At 51.2% G+C, this 10,413-nt stretch overlaps 1 non-coding gene across 1 annotated transcript; it reads left to right on the top strand.

Moving 5' to 3' along the window:
- The first annotated feature begins 9,639 nt into the window (after positions 1–9,639).
- On the top strand, positions 9,640–9,712 carry TRNAG-GCC (transfer RNA glycine (anticodon GCC)). Its single transcript has one exon. It is a non-coding gene; the product is annotated as a tRNA-Gly (tRNA).
- Positions 9,713–10,413: the final 701 nt, after the last annotated feature.

Genomic DNA, 10,413 nt, shown 5'->3' with positions numbered 1-10,413 from the left:
CTTCCTTCTGCTCTGCGTCTCCTCAAGGTCCATCCTCACAGCCAGGCAGCAGCCCTGCCCTTCACTGGGCCTCGGTGAATGTTCCAGAAGCACAATCCTCCCACGAGCAAACAAATCTATCTTCAAAGTATATCAGAGAAGGAGAGGAGAGGGCACTCTGAGGGGAGAGGGAGGTCGTGTCTGATGGCCTGGGGGCGGGGGGGGGACACCAGGAAAGTCTTTCTGAGGGGGTGACATTTGAGCTAAGGTCTAAAGAAGTCCAGGAAAGATCCAGAAAGACCACGTGGGCAGAGGACACCAACCCGTGAAGGCTCTGAGGTGGGAGTGCGTGACTTGGTCTGAAGGGCCTGCAGCCAGCCCCACACTGGCCCTGGAGGCCCCTCCCCACTGGAGGCAACGGGTCTGAGTGGCCCCAGGTCCCCAGGACACATCCTGGTGTGCTCTGCACAGGAAGACCTTGGGGGTGAGCATCAGAGAGCAGACCTGGGGCCAGGCCCCTGGCAGGTTTCTCTGCACTCTTTGCTCCTCACCCAGGACCATTAAGGTAGGTGTAATATTTATTATTCCCATTTTACAGATGGGGACATGTGGGTTCAGAGAGGTTAAGGGATTCATCCATCTCAGTGCAGCGAGGACTATGTCAGACTCCACACCCTTGTCCCGACATCCACACCCCACTGCCTTGCCATGTGTCCGGGTGCCCCAGAGGGCCCAGATCTGGGAAGGGTGTGACAGCATGTTGTTCTGGGGAAAATGTGAGAATGGTTTGCAGGGCTTGGGCTCAGTCCATCCTTGGCCCTTCACCTCCTGGACCAGGGGCCAGGAATTTGCGGAAAGAGTCCAGGTCTTAAGTGAGATGCATTCTGACAGTCGCCCAGGGGTTCAGAGACTGTCTGGTCGAACCAAGCGAGCTGGTGAGTAGGCCCTTGGCCAAGCACCGGAACCATCACAGAATGGAAAGGATTCAAGTGTGTGGTTTTCCTAATGGGTGAATGGGCAGGGCTGGGGAGCAACTGAGCCACCGGGGGGTAGTGGGGGCTGGATGGCACCTGGACAGAGCCCTCTTGGCCCTCAGAGGAGGAGACAGCTCTCCCTCCTCCTCACCCACCTGTGCCCTTGGGAAGTATTTCTTCCCCACCATGGAGGACAAAGATAGGAGTGGCTAATCCCTGGCTCAGTTCCAGCACACTTCTTGCAGGCGTGACTGAAAAAAAACCAGACTTCAGCCCCCAGGGCACAATCCCTCTCTGGTCCAGAGGCTGGGAGACTGCAATTTTGTTAAGTAGGGGAAACCCCATTAAGAAGCAGGAGGGGTGTGAGCAAGATGGTGGAGGAGGAAGACCCCAAGCTCGCCCCTCCCAAGGACACAACAAAATTATAGTTATTTACAAGGCAACTATTGACGAGAAAGACCTGAAGACCAGCAAGAAAGATCTCCGACAATTAAAGATGCAAAGAAGGAACCAGAATAAGATGAGTAGGAGGGGCAGAGACGAGGCAGAGTCAATACCTACCCCCGGTGGGCATCCCACAAACAGGAGAATAATTACAATTACAGGAGTCACCCAAGGAGCAAGGGGTCCAAGCCCCACCCGGGCTCCGCTGCTTTCGGTCCTGCACTGGGAGGAAGAGGGAACATTTGGCCTTGAAGGCTGGCACCTAGAAGGCTGTGGGAAACAGAGATTCCATTCTAAAAGGCTTCATGCCAGATCTCACTTACTCCGGCACCCAGGGCAGAAGCAGCGACTTGAAAGGAGCCTGAATCAGACCCACCTGCTGATCTTGGAGAGCCCCCCTGAGAGGCAGGAGGCAACTGGAGTTCACCTGGGGACACAGACACTGGGGGCAGCGATTCGAGAGCTCATCCCACCACGTGGACGGTGGTGCTGGCAAGCAAGCACTGTTCTGGTGTCTTTTCTTCAGCCTACCAGCTCTGGGACCCTGCCCCACCCACCAAGCCCGGTACCTCCGTGCAGGGATGCCTCAGGCCAAGCAGTTAGCTGGGTGGTTCACAGCTCCACCCACCAATAGGCTGCCTGCCTTTGGTAACCCTGAGCCTTCAGTCACCCTGGGTCCTGGCCCCACCCATCAGGGGCCCAGGACCTGACTCTGCCCATTAGTGCCACAGCATGGCCCCAGGAATGACCAGGCCATGCAGCCAGCTGTCAGGAACCAGGCCTGCCCACCAGCAGGCTGACACCAACTCCAGGAAGCCTGGGCCCAACAGTCAGAGAACCCAGGACCCGGCTCTGCACGCCAGCGAGCCAACACTAGCCAGACCTCCTGGACCGTGGCCCCGCCCACCAGCAGGCCAATCCCAGATCCAGGAGCCCTGGTTGCACAACCATCCACTCCAGGACATGGCCCGCCTCACAGGGGCCAGCGCTTCCCTAGGGTCCCTTGGGGCTCCACAGTCAGCTGCCTTGAGACCCTACCCTGCCCACCAGGGACCGAAAGGCTTTGAATAAGGCAGGGCCTGGCAACCAACTGGACCAGGGGCCAGCCACTCCTACCAGACTGCCCACAGTCGTCAGCCTCTCACAACGGAAGGACCAGTGCAGCCCACACGGGGAGATGCCTACAGCATAGGGCTCTGGTGACCAGAGGGGAGTGCACTTCTGGGATGATAGGAAGTCTCCTACAAAAGGCCACTTCTCCAAGATCAGGAAGTGAGGAGGGTGTAGCTCAAGGGTAGAGCACGTGACTAGCATGCATGAGGTCCTGGGTTCAATCCCCGGTATCTCTGTTAAAAAAATATTAAATAAATAAATAAACTTAATACCCTCCTCCCACAAAAGACAAAACAAACACAAAAGGAATGTAACCAAATATATAAAAGTAAAAGCAACAATTTTGGCAAAATGAGGCAACAGAGAAGTATGTTTCCAACCACAGAACAAGATAAAACCCCAGAAGAACTCAGTGAAGTGGAGATAAGCAATCTACTCACAAAGAGTTCAAGGTAATGATCATAAAGTTGCTCAAAGAACTTGGGAGAAGAATGGAGACAGTGAGAACTTGAACAAAGAGTTGGAAAATACAAAGAAGAACAGAGCAGAGCTAAAGACACAATAACTGAAATTAAAAAAGCACCGCAAGGAATCCACAACAGATTAGATGACGCAGAGGAGTGGGTCAGCAAACTGGAAGAAAAGGTAGAGGAAATCCCTCAAGCTGAACAGAAAAGAGAAAAAAGGGAAAAAGAAGACAGTTTAAGAGGCCTCTGTGAAAACATTCTGTATCAGCATTCAAACTACAGGGGTCCCAGAAGGAGAAGAGAGACAGAAAGAGCCGGAGAACTTATTTGAAGACATAATAGCTGAAAACTTCCCTAATCTGGAAGAGGAAACAGACATCCAGGTCCAGGAAGCACAAAGAGTCCCAAACGGGATCAACCCAAAGAGGACAAAATCAAGACGCATTGTAATTGAAGTGGGGAACATTAGAGAGAAAGAAAGCAGCGAGGGAAAAGCAAGAAGTTTTGCACAAGGGAGTCCCCATGAAGCTAGCTGTCAGCTGTGTTTTCAGCAGACTCCCTGTATGCCCGAAGGGAGTGTATTTAAAATAATGAAGGTGAAGAATGAAGATCATTGATCCCTGATAAATGCAAAGCAAACGAGGCAAGCCCCACAACTGCACCTGCTTCTTCCCTTAAAAGCGTTCCCACCCTGGGCCCTACCGGCTGCAGCAGTGACAGCAGAGTGTCCCCTGGGCCCTAGATCCGGCTGGGGATCCAGCCCCACTCACAGGGACAGTCTGGGTCCCCTCCACGGAGCCCCACCCATCCCGTGCCACCCCCAGAGAACTGGCTGCCCCAAGAGGGTGTTTGTTCCTGCCCAGAATAGCATGTTCAAGGCTCATTTCTCCCCAGCTCACCTGGCCAGAGATTGACAGCTCGGATAGCGAGCCGGGGCAGGCTGGACCAGACCAGCTTGGGTAAAGCCGGCCGCCCGTGCTGCTCCCTCCCCTCCCTCCCCTTGTCTCAAGTCTGTCCAGCCCTCCCTCTGCCTGCAGGTCTCCGTCTTGGTCTCTCCCGTTTCTGGGCTTCCCTGCTGCCTCTCTCACCCTTCCCTTGCATCTTCCCGCCCCTCTGCTCTCCTCCCTCCCAGACTTTTCCTGTCTCTGCAGCCACTTCTCTGTCACTTTCTCTGCCACCTGCCCCTCCCTTCCGTCTCCCCACCAAACCCAGAAGGTTTATGTAAACAACAAAGGGCAATCTTTCTTTTAGAAAACAAGCTACTTTATTCACAAACAAGATTCTTAGAGTTAGCTCTCCCGATCCTATCTTTGCAAAAAAATTACCAGGGGCCCCAGCCAGCTGGGGAGGGGCTCTGTGGGGTGGTGGGGGCCCAGTGCTAGAGGTGGATTTGGGGGGAAAATGTTCATGAGAGTTTTCAGCTTCTGCCTTTGACCTTAGTCACTCGCCACCTGCAATACTAAGAATACATAAGTAATAATAATAAATAATCATTACTGTGAGGTCCATACAATCTAAAAATTATTACCCTGTCTGTCGGGCACAGTGCTCGCTGTTTCTCATACACTGCTGTGTTCAGTCATCACATGGTCCTACAAAGTGGGTCTCTGTGCCCCTTGTAGCAGGCAAGGAAACAGGCTCAGAGAGGTCACACAGCCCCCGCGTCGCAGCACAGCACCCATCTGACTGACCCCTCTGAGGCGCGTCCTCTGCGTCAGGAGGGCTGTGCTGTGCTGGTTGTTTTTGCTTTAGAATTTGAGGGATGGGGTTGGGGGGAGAGCTGCCGCCACTCTGTCCTTAGCCAGGGAGGTGAGATGCAGGCAGGATGGAGCCCGGCCTGTGGTCACTCAGCAGTGATGGGGCTCAGGCATCTGACCTCCCGGAGAGGAGGGGAGCTGGGGGTCAGGACCAGGCCTGTGGCTCCAGGAGGCCACTTTCTGTGCCACGTGGCCCTGCCAGGCCCCTGGCATCTCTGAGCCCCACCTTCCCAACCTGAAAGCGGGAACCCCAGAATCCCCTGTGGGAGAGGGGCTTGGCCCTGGGCTGGGGGCTCTGGGAAGAAGTCCAAGGTCTTTCTTTTTCAAACTTAAATGTCACCATCCAATTGACTTCTATGTGAGATTTTCCTGGCCAATCCTGTGAATTTTGACAAATTAAGCAAAACGACGCTTTGAAAAAGAAGCTCCCTGGATGTGGCTGCTTAACGAAGTTGGGTTCACAGGATGTCTCCCCACAGCATAGCCTGCCTAACTCCCTCAACAAAGGGGACGATTCTACCCCTGCAGGTGCCCCTGCCTCCCAGGCCACCATGCACTTACGCTCCACGCAGCTGCGGGGTTGAGATTTCTTGCACTTTTCCCTCATGCACTTATTTAGCAAGTGTTTGCGGTGACGCCACTTTGTATAGGTACCGTTTTAAGCCCAGGGACACAGCAGAGGACAAGGCCGACCCAGATCCCTACCCGCGTGGGTCCCAGATTGTTGGGGTGCAGATGAAGGCTAGAAAAGATAACCAGGTAGGGTGTCCCTGCAGGTGGGGTGGTTGGAAGGGACTAGGGGGCAACAGGGGAGGGAAAGGCAGGGCTTTGCAGGAGGGGTGGCGATTTAGACAGGGCGGCGGCACCCCGGGGCCAGCGCTCTAGGGGCCCCTCGCTGGCCCCGAGAGCTGTCCAGGCTCCTCTGTCCTGCCCCGTCCGGTCCTGCAGCTGCTGTGGGGCCCCGCTCCACCTGAGCAGACAACTTCTCCCTTTACGGCTCCCAGGTTGCACAAGCCCTTCCACTGCTGGAAACGCCCCGCTCTCTCCCATGTCCGCGGCTTCAGGATGTGCTCGGGGTTCTGTTTCCATCAGGAAACAACAGGGCGTAGCTTGGGCTGACAGGGACACCAGCACTGGCTCCTTCATAGGACCACTGTGTGACCTTGGCCAGGCTACCGAGCCTCTCTGATTCCCAGTTTCTTCATCTCTAAACGGCAATGATGGTGCCTGCTTCTTTAAGACTATTTGGCGGGTTAAATAAGAGAATTCGTTTTCAGCTCCTAGAGTCACATAGGAGGCCCAATGATGGTAAAGGTTATGTTATTGTTTGAGGCCCTTGGGTCTCTCCCAGGACGCTTGAGTGCAGCTCTGAAAGTCTCGTGTTTCACCCGATTTGCAAGGTCAGTCACTGGGCCCAACTATGGCAGATTGGAGCCTCCGTTTCCCATGTACTGGCTTAAGCTGCTGGGCCTCTGAGCCCCTGAGTCTCAGTTTCCTCATCTGTGAAATGGGATCACACACTGTCAGCCTCCTTAGACTCACTGTCTTTGTTGGAGGCGAGGGGTCCTTTGGTAGTGTTAGAAATCCAATCTCATTTAAATCAAAGGGTGCATTTACAGGTTAATGCAGTCAGAAAATCTGAAGGGCCTCTGGCTTCAGCTGTGACAGGAACCACCTCAGAGCCATCCAGGCTTCTCTGTCCTGCCCCACTTTCCCACTGGTTCCGCTGCTCTGCACCTGCCCAGGTGGTGAGGGGCCAGCAGCAGCCCTGGGTCGGCAGAAATTCCACAGAGGGCTCACCGGCCCAGCTTGGTAGCTGCCCACCCCAAACCTGTCCATCACTGGGACCTGAGTGCCTGGGCTCTGCCTGGCCAGGCTCGGTCACGTGCCCGCCCAGGGAGCCACCCACCCACCCAATAAGAGTGAAGCTGTGGGTCCACCCCAGCGTGAGAAGCTTTGAGCATCCTCAGCACACCCTCTGGAGGTGCCGTCCTAGTTTGGTTCTGCGTGTAACTGGCTCAAGTTCCCAATAAAATAAGACCACTGACCCCTCGATTCTACCTATGCTCACTGGTGAAATACTTTGGGGTACTTGAGCATTTCAGCACCTGTTTAGTAACGGGGTGCTGAGGCCACACCCTGTCCCCTTCCAGCCGGATGCAGGCCCCTGGCCTGGCAGGGTTGGGGAGGGGGGACTGTGTTCTGCAGATTCTCTGTCAGGGAGGCTGCAAATGGCTCTGCCCTGGAGGTGAGACCCTCAGCATCACAGCCTGCGGGGATAGGGGTGGCTTGCTCTGCCCCCACGGCTCCCGGCCCTGGGCCAGACTCTGAGCTCAAGCCCCAACTGAGCAGTCGGTTGAAAGGCTTTGTTAGAGGTGGGAAGGCCAGGAAATCGCACACCCAATCCTCCAGGACTGGCGGGGCCCACGGGGGAGAGGAGCCAGGCCCTGGGCCGAGGTGCTGAGCTGGGTGCACGCAGCCTGAGCAGGGTCCCGGGAGGCATCACCCCTCTGCACCCAGTGTGGAACCCCAGGTGTGACCAGAGCCTCCCCCTGAGGGAACCGCTCTTCTTTTAGCTCAGGCTCCGTGATGGGGGCCCAAACCCTCCGCTCCTGGGTTTCCTGGGGTGGGGAGGGCAGAGCTGACAGGGTTTCCGGACCTGCTTCCTCCCGTCTTATCCTGGGGGCTGGAGGAGGTTCTGCTGGACCAGACTGGGGACAAAAGGCACAGAATTAAAAAAGACTTTGTTAAAGAAATTTTCAGTGAACCGTGGTAGGAAATATGTATTTTTAATGAGGGGATAGGATATGAAGAAATTTTGTTGTTTTTTGAAGGTGAAGTTTGCTGCGTTCTCTCTAGTTTTGTGTGTTTGAAAACCTTTTATTCTCTATTTCTGAAACAAACATTACACATCATTATCACTTCATCTGTAAATATTTCAATATGTTTCCATAAAAAGGACTCTCACAAAAAATAATAAACACAGTACTATTATCACCTTAAAACCACCGAAAGCCATTCTTTAATATTGTCGAATTTTCAACATGTGTTTCCACTTCCCTGCTTGTCGTATGGCATTTTTAACAGGGTGTTTTTGAATTGGGACCTAAATAGGGGCTTTATATTATCATCCATCAATTTTTCGCTTATCTTTTGATTTCTAAGTTTTTTCATCTTTTATTTTCTTGTAATATTTTGTTGAAGAAACGGAAGAGTTTTTACTAAAGATTTTCCTACAATCCACTCATTCTTTTTTTTTTATCTGGAGGGAAACCTAATTTGAAAAGACACGTGCAACCCAGTGTTCACACAGCACTATTTACAATAGCCAAGACGTGGAAGCCCCTAACTGCCCATCGCTCATTCTATCTCACCCCGTGGTGTCACTGGATGTGTTTCTCCGTCTCCTCCACGTGCTCTACACTGGATGTGAGAGCGAGAGTCTTGACTCGGTTTGCTTGGTTGGGATTTTTGCCAAGCCTGCGTCACAGTAACTGTGTTCTCCCATCAGGAGGCACGCGACACCTTGGGTAGGTTTCTTTGCGTCACGCTGGCAGTTGTTGGTAATTACTACCTAGACCCATTAATACATCAGATTGCAAAAGAGTGGCATTGAAATGCTTTCACTGCTTCTTGCCTTTTCAGCTGGGCTGCTGCTGTAAGGGGACGACCCTCATAGGCCACATGATTACTTTAAGGTCCCAGTTGTAAAAGCAAGAAGAATGCTTCAAGTTTCCCCACTGTTTATCAGTAACTATGGTTTGGTTCTGTAGCATCTTCTGAAAATAACTGATGAGTTTGCGTGTGTGTAGTATTATTATGATCCCACTGCTTTAAACATATTTTAAAATTTTTTTTCTTTGAGGGGGGAGGTAATTAGGTTCATTTATTTATTTGTTTACTTTAATGGAGGAACTGGGGATTGAACCCAGGACCTCGTGTATACTAAGCCCACATTCTACCACTGAGCTATACCCTCCCCCCTTAAATATATTTGATTCATTTCAATTCATGGTAATTATCCTCTTTACTGAAGCCCGAATTATACCATCTTTGCCCAGTTGTAGTTATCGAAATGAGTTCCCGGGTGCCTTTGATAAGCTATCAGTCTTTGGTAGCTTACTTATTGTATCTGCATGAGAGGATGTTCCAGGTTCACTTTATATGTCTGTTGATTTAGACATAGAACCATCCAATTTTATAAGGAATCTTTGTTCTTTTTAGTGAGGGGTGGTATTTAGACACCACAGCCTGAATCCAGGAGGGTGTGCACTATATTGGACTATTCACATTTCTAGGTCTTTTCTGTGGACAAAGGTAAGAAATACCTTTTTAAAAAGATAATATGCCGTAAGTTCATTTTAAAAAAGATAACATTGCCATAAATTCATACTGATATTTCCAGCTCAAATTCTAGACCATGGGGTTTTTCCTTCACTGGACTTACATGTGCTTTTCTTACAATTGTGCTGAAAACCCCAGCTTTGAGAAGCCGACGTAATTACTCACTCAGTGTATTTTTTCCCACACACAGCAGGCTCCCAGTAACACCACCAAGAAGATGACTGATAGTGACTTAGGACTTTTTTTGTCATTTATTTTTCTCCTTAGATTATGTCCCACCAAGAACGTATGTTAAATTACTGGCCTTTAACGTCACCTGAGGAAACTGGTACAATGTTGTAAATCAGCTATACTTCAATTTTAAAAAAAGTTAAAAAGAGAAAACCCATTGCTTGAAATAGTTTCTCTCTGTGAGGTTATGTCACCAGCTAAATACAAATTGGGTTCATTAATTTTAATTCTGGGGATCGCTCTTTTACTTAATTTTGCTTTTTAAATCATGAAAACATGCTTTAGATTATTTCATACTCGAACCTGAAGACAAGAATGTCTGAAGGGAGGGGAGGGTATAGCTCAGTGGTAGAGTGCATGCCTGCCATGCACAAGGTCCTGGGTTCAATCCCCAGTACCTCCATTAAAAAAAAAAAGTGTCTGAAGGCCACCTTCTGCCTCTGTCTCTTCTACCTTGTTGCCTCCCTCCCCCAGGGGTAACTGTCTCTCAAAGCATGCTTTTCCATTCCATTCCCTTTTTATACAGGCAAACACTTACATAGGCATTCATTCCGCTTTCTTCTTCGCTAAATGATAGCACAATACACACACTTCCTCCTGCTTTGCTTTTTTCACTGACCAATCCGTCTTGGAGCTCCCTCCAAGGTGGTCTTTTTTTCTTTCTAAAAGATACTTTATTTAATTTATTTTTCTTTGTTTCGGGGGAGGTAATTAGATTTATTTGTTTACTTATTTATTTTAATGGATGTGCTGGGGGTTGCACCCAGGACCTCGTGCCTGCTAAGCACTCTTTCTACCACTGAGCTATGCCCTCCCCCTGAAGCGAACTTCTTAAACTCTCCAGTGTACGAGTGTCCCAGGGCACTGAATAAAATGTGGGTTCTTGGCCTCCCACCCCCAGAGAGCCTGACTTCGCAGGCCTGGGCTGGGGCCCAGGAGTCTGCCTTCCAGCGCCCCTCTACCTCTGAAGGGATTCTGATGCAGACTGTCCGTGGACCACAGTTTGGGAAACAGCTCTGAAGAGCTCAGAGTGGCGAGGGCAGGACTCAGGGTGGTGGGCTTTAGGGGGCTGTGCTTGAGTAAAGGACCTGCTACAGGCAATGG

Source organism: Vicugna pacos, chromosome 5 (genome assembly GCF_048564905.1).
Source record: "Vicugna pacos chromosome 5, VicPac4, whole genome shotgun sequence".
Lineage (NCBI taxonomy): Eukaryota > Metazoa > Chordata > Mammalia > Artiodactyla > Camelidae > Vicugna > Vicugna pacos.
Note: the sequence above shows the minus strand (reverse complement) of the source record. Positions and strands in the feature narration are given on the sequence as shown.